Source organism: Carcharhinus amblyrhynchos, chromosome 8 (assembly GCF_965287045.1).
Source record: "Carcharhinus amblyrhynchos chromosome 8, sCarAmb.v2.hapA, whole genome shotgun sequence".
Classification (NCBI taxonomy): domain Eukaryota; kingdom Metazoa; phylum Chordata; class Chondrichthyes; order Carcharhiniformes; family Carcharhinidae; genus Carcharhinus; species Carcharhinus amblyrhynchos.
The window spans coordinates 76,621,563-76,633,620 of record NC_137331.1 but is presented as its reverse complement, the minus strand read 5'-3'; the positions used below and the strand labels follow the sequence as shown (position 1 = coordinate 76,633,620).

The following is a 12,058-nucleotide window of genomic DNA, read 5'->3' as shown; positions in this document are numbered from 1 at the left end:
ACAGATCACAGAATTGTTACTGCACAGTGGAGACCACTTGATCCAATGTGTCTGCACCAGCTCTCCAAATAAGCATATTAGCAACTGCCATTCTCCTGCCTTCTCCCAGTTGACTTTCTTTTCAAATAATCATCTGGTTCCCTTTTGAAAGCCTCGATTGAACTTCCCTGCAAAAGACTCTCAGGCAGTGCATTCCAGACCTTAACTTCTGAGTGTGTGAAGTTTTTTTTCCTCATATGGCTTTTGCTTCTTTTGCCAATTACTTTAAATCTGCATCCTCTTGTTCTCGGCCCTTTCACGACTGGGGACAGTTTCATACTTTCTACTCTGTCCAGAAACCTCATAATTTTGTAAACTCTATCAAATCTCCTCTTAGCATTGTTTTCTCCAAGGAAAAGAGTTCCAACTTTTCCAATCTTGTAATGCCCTATGTTAGGGATAATCGGTTTGAAACAAAAAGGAAAAGGTGTGGTTTGCACACATTGATTCAAAGTAATGCACAGCAAGTTTATTGAAAGATGCTCTACGCACAGAACAAAAACTGAAACTAAACAGCAACCCACAAAACATCCTAAGGACATTATATCAAATTGTACAATCAGTTCTTAAAGTAATAATATAAACACTTAAATATATAACATCCCCTCCTCTTTACTTCTGTGGTCACAAAAACAAATTACTAGAATGTTACACTTAGGATCAACAACATTCTAGGCACAGCACTATGCACCATTAATCATTTTACACAGTCAATAAGAAAATCGATCTGGAGGACATCTATTCCTCTTTGATTGTAAAAGACATTCTGGAATTTGGCTGCCCTTGACCCTAGAATATGATTTGCAACTTCAGTAGACACTTTTTCTCTTGGAACTAATTCTCTTTCATTCTCAGATGGTTTAGTACCACAGACACAATCGTCAGGCAACTCAGGTTCAACTGAGCTTTCTGTGATAGTATTCAAAACACTAGGGAATAAAGAATTTGGTACTTTTAGAGAAGATTTTAAGAAATCGTTTTGAGATGACAACAATTGGTCATTACCAAACTAATCCATCTTCGATTTGAACCATGTCAGAAATTGGAATTGCTTTTGCTAAAAACAAGCCGGTGTCCATTTCTCACTCATGGCATAATTACATATGAACATTTGATCTCCTTGTTGAAAGGAGTATTGTTTTGCTTTCAATTCTTGTCTAGCAACTTGAGATTGTTGTTGACTGAAGTTTCTGGAGATAATAACAAATGTAGTTCTCAACTTTCTCTTTAAGAGCAGGAATGCACATGAACTTTGTGTAGTTACATGAGTAATGTTTCTATAAGATTCCAAAAAGAAATTCACATGACATGATGATCTACATTGCTCATTTGAAGATTTTAAAGAACATTTCAAGGATTGTACAAATCTTTCAGCTAATCCACTGGGTGATGGATGATAAGGTGTAGATTTTATTTGCTAAGTTAAGACCCAGGCCAGAAACTCCAAGATGTTTTAGAAAATTAACCTGGACCCGAAGTTTTACATCTGATTTTGGCATGAGTGAGCATAAGACGTTTCGCTCCAGGTGTGGGATTCAAGTAACCCACTTGGATGCTTTTATCAAACAAAGTTTACTAAAAAACAGTTAAAATATTAAAGAATTAACATAACTTTTACCAATTACAAAGCTTAAACATGACACAGTATAACTCCTAACAGCTAGCTATCTCTGCTATTCCAAGCTAAACACCATCCCACAGCATAAACCCTTCTCCAGACTTGACACAGAAACAAGTGTGCTCGTGTAATGCTAAATTTGCAGCTTTCAACATGTGTGTGAATTGGTCCCTTTGAATGTCGGATCAAATCTCTGAGGCTCCCCAGTCTTGGAACTTTCTGGAGAGAGAGAAACAAAGAGCCATTACCTTTTTCCATCAACTTCTGCAGCAACTGAGAAACAAAACTAAAACTTGGAATGCTCTGTAAAATGAAAAGGTTCCCCTTGGCAGATCACCTGACCTGCCAATTATGCCCAATCAAGCTCCACTCAACAATCTCAAGAGACACTAAAAACCATAGACCCTGCATGAGTTCAGATTAAAATCAGCATGATGTTCACTATATTGCTTCATAACAATTAAAGGTCACCAACTGGAGGCAACATGGTGCTGACAAAATCCTGCAAAGAAACATGATTATGGTGCATTTCTTAAAGGCACAGTACCATCACAGCTAAATAACATTTACTTTGAGATAATAAACAAATTCTTGGAAAGGAACCATGTGAGCCATTATTGATAACAATTCGTTCTAGTTTACCAAATCTTGCAAAGATTTTGTCAAGTTTTTCAGTGGTTTGTTCAGTTGTGGTAGATCTCATGATAACTTCTGGCCACTTTGAGAGTGCATCAATCACGACTAAAAACATGTAACCTTCAAACGGACCAGCAAAATCTACATGCAATTGTTGCCACGTCATTTCAGGCCACTCCCAAGACTGTAAGGGAGACAATAGTGGTGTATTTCTTATTCATGCACTGGATTGATATTGTCCCACCTTTTCTTCAAACTGGGCGTCCAGACCCAGCCATCAAAAATAATTATGTGCTAATTCTTTTGTCAGGACTATACCAGGATGTTCTTCATGTAGTTGTTCAATAACTCTTCCCTCTTCCACACAGACTAAAAGAATGACCACTCAGGTTTCACTTTGGATGGTCAACTCAAGCTATCTTGATAAATATGGTTGATGCCTACAATGTGTTCCAGCTATCATTCCTTTCAATATCATATCCATCACAGGATAATTTCTATGTCTCTGAACTTGAGAAGCTGTCACAGGCAAATGAACTAGCAAAAAATAAAGAATATTTGCAAAAGAATTTGGTGGCATCTATTCATTTCTGGGTATGATGCTCTGTCAGGGGGTCGAGAGACCCGATGGCCTCCTTCTGCACTTTAGGAATTCTATGATTCTATGATGAGGTAAAGTATGCTATGCATTATCATGACACTCCAATTGATGATACTTTATATCATAGGAGTATGCAAGTGACCATCTTTGCAATTGACTAGATGTTAACACAGCCTTTATGTGGCTCCAAAATAGTAGTTAAGTGTCAATGATCAGCCCATAATGTGAAATGCCAACCACATAAATACAAAACATTTATATGCCAAAAATTATACTCAATGCTTCTTCAGAATACACAAAGCAAAAGCTATTGGTCGTTTTTCTCCCAAAGGCATAATATGTAAAACGACTGCCCCAACTTCATAAGATGAAGTGTTGCAAGCAAGCAGTAATGGTAGCTTCGGATTAAAATAAATCAATACTTCAGACATCTGCAAAGCATTTTGACATCCTTATGAGCTTTGTTGCATTCTATTATCCAGTCCCATGACTGTTTCACACATAGTAAACTCTGCAATGGCTTCAATAATGTAGCTAAGCTGGGGACAAATTTGCCATAATAAGTTACTCATCCTAAAAAGGACCTCAATTGCGTCATTCGTCAGATCTGGTGCTTCTAAAATAGCTTCCTTTTTTTAAGTACTTTATGTAGGTCTTTACTAACGATGATGTGACCCAAATACAGGATTGACATCTGGAAAAGGTCATTCTTTTCTTTCTTGATATGCAGACCATGTGCTTGAAGGTGCTCTAATGTTGTTTCAAAATCACTTAAGTGCTCTTGTTGACTGGACTCTGTAATTAGAATATCATCCAGATAATATTATGCACCTGAAAGACCACTTAAAATCTGATCTATTGATATTTCTGATAGGGATGGTTTAAAGTTTTTAAGGTTTATTTAGAAGTCACAAGTTAGCTTTACATTAACACTGCAATGAAGTTACTGCGAAATTCCCCTAGTTGCCACAGTCCGGTGCCTGTTTGGGTCAATGCACCTAACCAGCACATCTTTCAGAATGTGGGAGGAAACCAGAGCACCTGGAGGGAATCCATGCAGACATGGAGTGAATGTGCAAACTCCACACAGACAGTGACCCAAGCTGGGAATTGAACCTGGATCCCTGGTACTGTAAAGCAGTAATGCTAACCAGTGTGCTACCATGTCACCCTAAGTGCTACCGTGCCGCCTCTGTGGATGTTATTCCAATCTACTATAATTAAATAACTTTTATGAGTAACAATGATAAGCAATGATTGTGATTTAGTTCCTACATTCATCTGTTAATATGCTTGTGAAAGATAAATCTTGTTGAATTTCTGCCCACCTGACAAACCAGCAAATACACCTTCAATTAAATGAAGCAGATATTGATCAGCACACAATACTAGATTAATGGTTGTTTTAAAATCACCACAAATACAAACTGAACCATCTGGTTCATGACAGGTATGATGTCACATATGACAGTCACTCATTATAACTGACTCTAACACACCAGTGCCAACAAATCATACAAATTCTTCTTCACCCTTGGGGATGAATTGCATATGGCACTGCTCTTGCTGTAAGACTTTTTGGTTGAATGTTAGGCTTTATCTTGAATTTCGCTTGAACTCCCTTCATTGAGCCAAGTGTCCCTTTGAAAACATTCTTGTTTTTATCCAGAAGATGCTGTAGATCTGTTTGACATTGGCTAATTTGTTACCAGCACTCCAGTTAAGCTTTATCTTCCCCTACCATGATCTCCCAAATAGAGCTGGAAAATTACCACAGACCAGAGGCAATTTTGCTGTTTGTCCACTCATCTCTACGTTGACCATGGTTTAACCATTTAACAGTATGATCTCTTCCATGTATGTTCTTAAAAATCACACCAGCTGGTTTTAAAGGTAGATGCTTTGGCTTTTGGTATGTAGTCTCAGGAATGAAAGATGAAGCAACACCAGTATCAACCTCCTTCCTAATAGATTGTTCACTTAACTTTGGAATCACCTTGAATTTATAAGAACATAAGAAGTAGGAGCAGGAGTAGGCCATCTAGCCCTTTGAGCCTGCCCCACCATTCAATAAGATCATGGCTAATCTGAAGTGGCTCAGTTCCACTTTCCCACTTTCTCCCCATAACCCTTAATTCCCTTGTCTACCAAAAACCTATCTACCCGTGTCTTAAATATATTTAGCGAGGTAGCCTCCACCACTTCAACGGGCAGAGAATTCCAGAGATTTACCACCCTTTGAATGAAGAAGTTCGTCCTCAACTCCGTTCTAAAATGTGCCCCCCCCTTATCTTGAGGCTGTGCCCTCTAGTCCTGCTGTCCTTTCTGAGCGGGAAGAATCTCTCTACCTCTACCCTATCCATCCTTTACATTATCTTATACGTCTCTATAAGATCCCCCCTCATCCTTCTAAACTCCAACGAGTACAGACCCAGTCTATTTAGTCTCTCTTCAGAGTCCAACCCCCTCATCTCCGGTATCAGCCTAGTGAACCTTCTCTGCACTCCCTCCAAGGCCAAAATATCCTTCCACAAGTGTGGCGACCAAAACTGCACACAGTACTCCAGCTGCGGCCTCACCAATGCCCTATACAGTTGCAGCAAGACCTCCCTGCTTTTACATTCTATCCCCCTCGCTATAAAAGCCAGCATCTCATTCGCCTTCTTGATCACCTGCTGCACCTGCAGACTGGGTTTTTGCGACTCATGCACAAGGACCCCCTGGTCCCTCTGCACCTTAGCATGCGGCAGCTTTTTGCCCTTTAAAAAGTAATCCCTCTTACTATTATTCCTGCCAAAGTGAATAACCTCACACTTGCTAACATTGTACTCGATCTGCCAGGTCCTCACCCACTCGCTCAGCCTATCCAGATCCCTCTGCAGACTTTCCACACCCTCCACACAATTTGCTTTTCCACTGTGTCATCAGCAAATTTCGTCACCCTACACTCAGCCCCCTCCTCCAGATCATCCATATAAATGGTAAATAGCTGAGGCCCCAGCACTGATCCCTGTGGCACTCCACTAGTTACCAACCGCCAATCAGAATAGCACCCATTGATACCAACTCTCTGCCTCCTATTAGACAACCAATCCTCTATCCACGCTAACACCTTACCCCCAACTCCATGCCACCTAACCTTCTGAAGCAACCTTTTGTGCGGGACCTTATCAAACGCCTTTTGAAAATCGAGAAACACTACATCCACTGGTTCCCCTCTGTCTACCGCACTAGTCACATCCTCATAGAATTCCAATAAATTTGTCAAACACGACTTCCCCTTAATGAATCCATGCTGCGTCTGCTCTATCAAACAATTCTTCTCTTATGTGATTCACTCTGAATGGATAAGTTCAGTTGGGGCTCTTCTAGACATTCTTTTCTTCACAGTCTTAATACTTTTTAACATGTTGTAAATTCTTTTTATAGATTCCAACTTGTTCTTCTTGAAATTACCCAGATTCGTCTTCTCAATATTCTTCTCAAGGAAGCTGACTTAGCCCAACAAGCTTTGTAATATGACACATTTTGAAACACTTCTTAAATTTACTATCCGTGCTCCAGCTGAATGGCCCATTTTGGCACATCTGTGAGTGACATGCTTGTTGCTGTTCTGACTTATGTGCAGTTCCCAACTTGTGAATCTTCATTCTAAATTGTGAAGTTTCTTTGACAGCTATATCCAGGATGATCGTGGAGTACTGAACTGTTCTCCAGACAAGAACAGAGCTTGATAATGTTTTATGTGGTCTAACCTAATATGGCAGTGCATGGATTAACCAGTTGCCCACCATTTCTGTCCAAGTCTGCAGCACTTGAACTTAAGGGAATGGAGACAAGGGCTATCCCATGCTGAACATGCTGAAATAAATTGGTTGGACTTAAACCTGGTGTTGTCAGACTTCTTACTGTGTTTACCCCAGTCCAACGCCGGATCTCCACACCATGCTGAACTACCAGGGTAAAAGAGTAATCGTAATGATGATAATCTTTTTGGTATGTCTTCTCTGTTAATATCCTGTCCGTAACTTTTCTTTCCTCTGAGTCATCCGCATTCCCATCATCCACTTCCTTTGCAAAGGCAGATGTAGAGTAAGTATGTAATATTTTTTCCACATCCTCTTCCTCTATAGGAATTTCTCTAGCGACCTGCCTATACTTATATTTATAAAATATTTTATGTGTTCAATTTAACGTTTCTTGCCAATCTTTATTCTCATGCATTAACTTTTTCAATACATCTTATATTTTCCATAATCTTTCTGGTTATTAACTGAATCTTTCTTTTCACAATTGCAATAAGCCTTTTTTCTGTTTAATTTTAATTTCAACACCTGAGGTGAAGGAGTGGAAGTGGAACAAAGATAGATGAGTGTCTGGTGAAAGCAGGTGGGATGGGGTGATTGTAGAAAATGAAGGGAATCAAGGTAAGGGAGTATTGTGAAAAGTGAGGGTGAAGGTGTGAGGAAAGAGTGAGAGTAATCTTACCTTGACAATTCTGATGAGGTCACTGAATTCCTTTGTTCATTCAGCTGTGTCCCGGGAACTAAGCTTCTGGCATTGACTTGCTCTGTGACTTCTTCCCACTGACAGTACAAAGTGTTGTCAGCATGGATTTAGACTTCCTGAGGGGAACACAATTTCTCTCCTCCTGTTCATTGCCTGAACTACAACTGCCAATGTAGTATTAGAAAATCTGGTAGCTAGATCTGCAAAAGTGGTGGAACTTTGGTTCTGCATCCAGTGTGCACCTCTCATTTAAGGGGGCTGGCTATCTTTTTGTGGGATCAGTGACATTCAATCTCCTAAGCAAGAGTGCAAACAAAAAATAGGACATGTAATGCAGGCTGAGCCATATGAACATATATATGCCTGATTTTGGACGTGATCAAATCTCTAGGGCCTTGAGTTAGGAGAGGAAGAAAAACAACATGTGTTAGTCAACTTGAAAATGATGGGAGTGTTTAAAAGGTGTCAAGAATTGAGGAAAATTAAGATTAAAATATGAAATTGGAACAGAATAAAGGGGATGAAAGGGGACAGATAAATGCAGCTGCCTGAAGGACTGTTTTGATAAGAAAATTAGCATACCAGTGAGAAAAGCAAGTGTTTACCTATGTGACCAGGGGAAAAACAATTGGGTACACAAGAGGTGACTTCAAAGTGGAGAGATAAGGGAATTGGCACTTATACACTAAAAGGTGGATCCACAGGATGAATAATGTCGAAGAGAAAAATTATATATCCATAGCCAGATAACTGGAGTAAGGGACATAACAGAAGCAGCTATCATTGTAGCCACGCCCAGCTGCAGAAAGCAGTTTTCTTCTGAAAACAAATTATTGCTAAAAAGTTAAAATCCAAAACTTGAACATATTATGCCTTTGCTGAAACTGAAGACAGATTCCCAAACATGGACAAATAACCCACGGAATAGTAACTATCTGCTGTATTTAGCGAGTTACATAATATTGGATGTTGTTTGGGGAAAAAGAACATTTCTCAGGGTCAAGGACATGTAGATAGTTGGGACAAAGAGGTAACTTCATGAGAAACTGTATGTGTATAGCCATCAATGTAGTTAACCATATTGTCATTGTGTATTATAGTCCTTCGTGCTATGTGTTGTCTTTCAAATTAATAAATATTCTTTATTAAGTGATCGCAAAAGGATTGGACTGTTCCTTTCTGATTTGCATATCCTTCTTCACATTACATCAACTTGAAAATATACACCACTAAGAACCAGTGTTCCAAGTTACCTTTCTGGTTTTGGGATACCTTTGCATTTAACATTAGCTGGGTTCTTAACAAAGGGAATATCATAAGGGAGGACACTCTTGAAGCCACGGTATTTATATGGCGATTGCAGTTCCATTTCTGATCACTATAGTCCCAAGATATTGATCGTGGGGTATTCAGCAATGGTAATGCCATTGAATGTCAAGGAGGGTGGCTTGGGGGACTGCGGGAAGGGGGTGATTGGATTCTATCCTGTTGCTGATGGTCACTGCCTGGCACATATTTGGTGCAAATGTTACTTACCTCTTATGAGCCCAAGTCTGAGTGTAATCTAATTCTTGCTGCAGATGGGCAAGGACTGCTCTTAATTGGTTAAGCGTGGTATGTCTGTATCAATATCCCTCCACAGGCATTTGAGGGTTTCTGGTTTGCAGTTGAAACCAATGTCAGGATTGCATCACACCTGGAAAAATGCACCCCAATTCTTCTTTACCGCCCTGCACCAACACACCATCCTTTCCAATTATTCAGCAACTTTTTGATTAATCACAGCTCTAATGTCCAGGCCTGGTTTCATTCTTAAAAGTCCAATCTGACAATGTTCTCTTCATCTATACTGTTCCAGTCATTCAAGCAAGGAAATGAATATGAAAGAAAAGAAAGATTGTGATCAAATCAAGAATTCAGAAATAAGCTTATTCTGCTGACAAGCAAAATGACCATCTCTGACTGTCCTTCATCTGATTAACATTGAATAACTCACTCCTGTCCTTGTTAACTTGTATAGTATTCAAAGAATCACTTCTTTGGAGATATTGTAAAACAATCAATGATCTAAGAATTAGAGCTCAGAGGTATTCATGTGGGAAACTTTGTTTGATTACTGCATCTCCTGCTGCTGAAAGGCATGGGAAATGCTTCCATTGGAACTTTGTAAAAGATAAAATAATGCTTCATGAAGCTGCTGTCAGCAGGAATTTCTCAAGAAATATATAAATTCACCAATTTCATAGCAATTGATGCAATCTCAAGCACATTTATAATATCACCACCAAGAAAACTTTACGTGCTCCATTCCTGCCAATTTAGCACTTGAAGATGAGTCTCTCTTTAAAATGCACATGCCATAGACAGAGATGTGGCATTTAATATATTTGGGAAACAAAACAGATTTGGAACGGAACCATTTACTTCTCAGGCACATCTACTGCAGCTCAGTTTATTTATTAGTGTGAGAAATAGGCTTATATAAACATTGAAGTTACTGTGAAAATCCCCTGGTCACCACACTCCAGTGCCTATCCGTATACACTGAGGATGAATTTAGCATGGCCAGTGCACCTAGCCAGCAGGTCATTCGGATTGTAGGAGGAAATCGAAACACCTGGAGGAAACCATGCAGGCGAGAACATACAGATTCCACAATGACATGACCCAAGCCGAGAATCGAACCCAAGTCCCTGATCTATGAGCAGGCAGTGCTAATCACTGTGTGCCCATGCCGTCCTCAGTAACAGAGGAATAAACATATGCCAATTATTGCTTGGTTCAATAATGCCATCACTTATTTGATGATAAAACGCCGCCCCTACTATCTTCCGCAGGAGTTCACCTCTGTTATCCTGACAGCCGTTTACATCCCATCCCACGCGGACAATGAAGACCATGCTGGATGAAATAGACACCGTTACAAATAGCCTGAAGCTGAAATGTCCCGAGGCCTTGTTCATCATGGCTGGAGACTTCAAACAGGCCAAGCTCAAGAGTGCCCTACCAAGATACCACCACCATGTCTCCTGTTCCACCAGAGGCCCAAACATCTGAGGCCACTGCTGCACAAATATCAAACATCCCTACTGCGTCATTGCCCACCCATAATTTGGTAAATCAGATATCAAGGCTGCGCTCATGCTTCTGGCTTACAAGCAAAAACTGGAGTGATGGAATCCATTAAACAAAGTCATACAACATTGGTCTGAGGAATCAGACGACTTCCTATGGGACTGCTTAGAATCAGTGTGGACTGGTCAGTGTATAAAATCTCTGCAACCAACCTGAACAAGTACACCACTACAGTAACTAACTCATTAGTAAGTGCATAGAACACTGTATGCCAAAGAAGAAATCCACGTGTTTCCCAATCGGAAACCAAGGATGAACAGGAATGTTGCTGATGTCTAGGTCTGAGGCGTTTAAGTCAGGCGACCCTGACCTATACAAGCAATGCAGATATGATCCATTAATGATGCCAAAAGACAGTACCGGGCCAAATTAGAGTCCCAAGCTAGCCACACGGACCCCTGCCAACTATGGCAAGGTCTGCCAGATAACAGGCTACAAGATGAAGGCATGTAAAATTGCTAGCACCAACACATCCCTCCCTGATGACTTCAATGCATTCTATGCCAGTTTCAAACACGAAGTCAGCAACAGCACATCCTCTACCCCTGTATCCGAGGTCACCATTGTAGGTGTCAGAGCAGCCTTCTCAAAGGTCAATCCAGAGAAAGCGACTGGCCCAGCTGGGATACCCGGACAAGCACTCAGCTCCTGTGTGGACCAGCTGGCAAGGTATTCACCGACATCCTCTACTTCTCTTTACAATAAACAATCTGCTTCAAGAAGATGACCATCACCCTGGTACCAAAGAAAAGCCAGGCAGCGTGCCTTAACAACTATCGCCTGGTGATTCTAACATCCATCATTATGAAGTGCCATGGCACTAATCAATTCTGACCCCCCAGATTACCTGGATCCACTACAGTTCACCTACCATGCAATAGGTCCACAGTAGACGCCATCCCCCTGGCCCTGCACCCAATCCTGGAAAACCTAGATAACAAAGACACCTATGACAGACTCTTATTCATAGACTGCAGATTAGCCTTCAACACCATTATTCCAATGAAATTCGTCTCCAAACTCTGTGGTCAGAAGCTTGGCTCCTCCCTCTGCAACTGGATCCTGAACTTCCTAACCCACAGACCACAATCAGTAAGGATAAGCAACAACACCTCCTCCACATTCATCCTCAACACCGGTACACCACGAGGTTGTGTCCTCAGCCCCTTATTATACTCCTTATACACTTCTGACTGTGTGGCCATATTCTCCTCCAACTTGATTTTCAAGTTTGCTGATGAGAATACTGTAATGGGTCGGATCTCAAACAATGATGAGACAGAGTACAGGAAAGAGATAGAGGATCTGATGTGATGACAATAATCTCTCCCTCAATGTCAATAAAACAAAGGAGATACTTATCAACTTCAGGAAGTGTAATAGAGGACATGCCTCTGTCTACATCAAAGGGCTCAAAGTAGAAATGGTCAAGTGCTTCATGCGTCTTAGGCGTCTAGATCACCAACAATCTGTCCTGATCCCCCCACGCTGACACTATAATCAAGAAAGCCATCAACATC

At 40.6% G+C, this 12,058-nt stretch overlaps 1 long non-coding RNA gene across 1 annotated transcript in view; it reads right to left on the bottom strand.

The window, feature by feature from the left end:
* Positions 1-381: 381 nt before the first annotated feature.
* LOC145347046 (uncharacterized) overlaps positions 382-12,058 on the bottom strand; it is a 35,588-nt gene continuing 23,911 nt past the window's right edge. The window contains exon 3 of the long non-coding RNA XR_013887759.1: positions 382-1,876. This is a non-coding gene — a long non-coding RNA (uncharacterized LOC145347046). The remainder of the gene's footprint in view (positions 1,877-12,058) is intronic.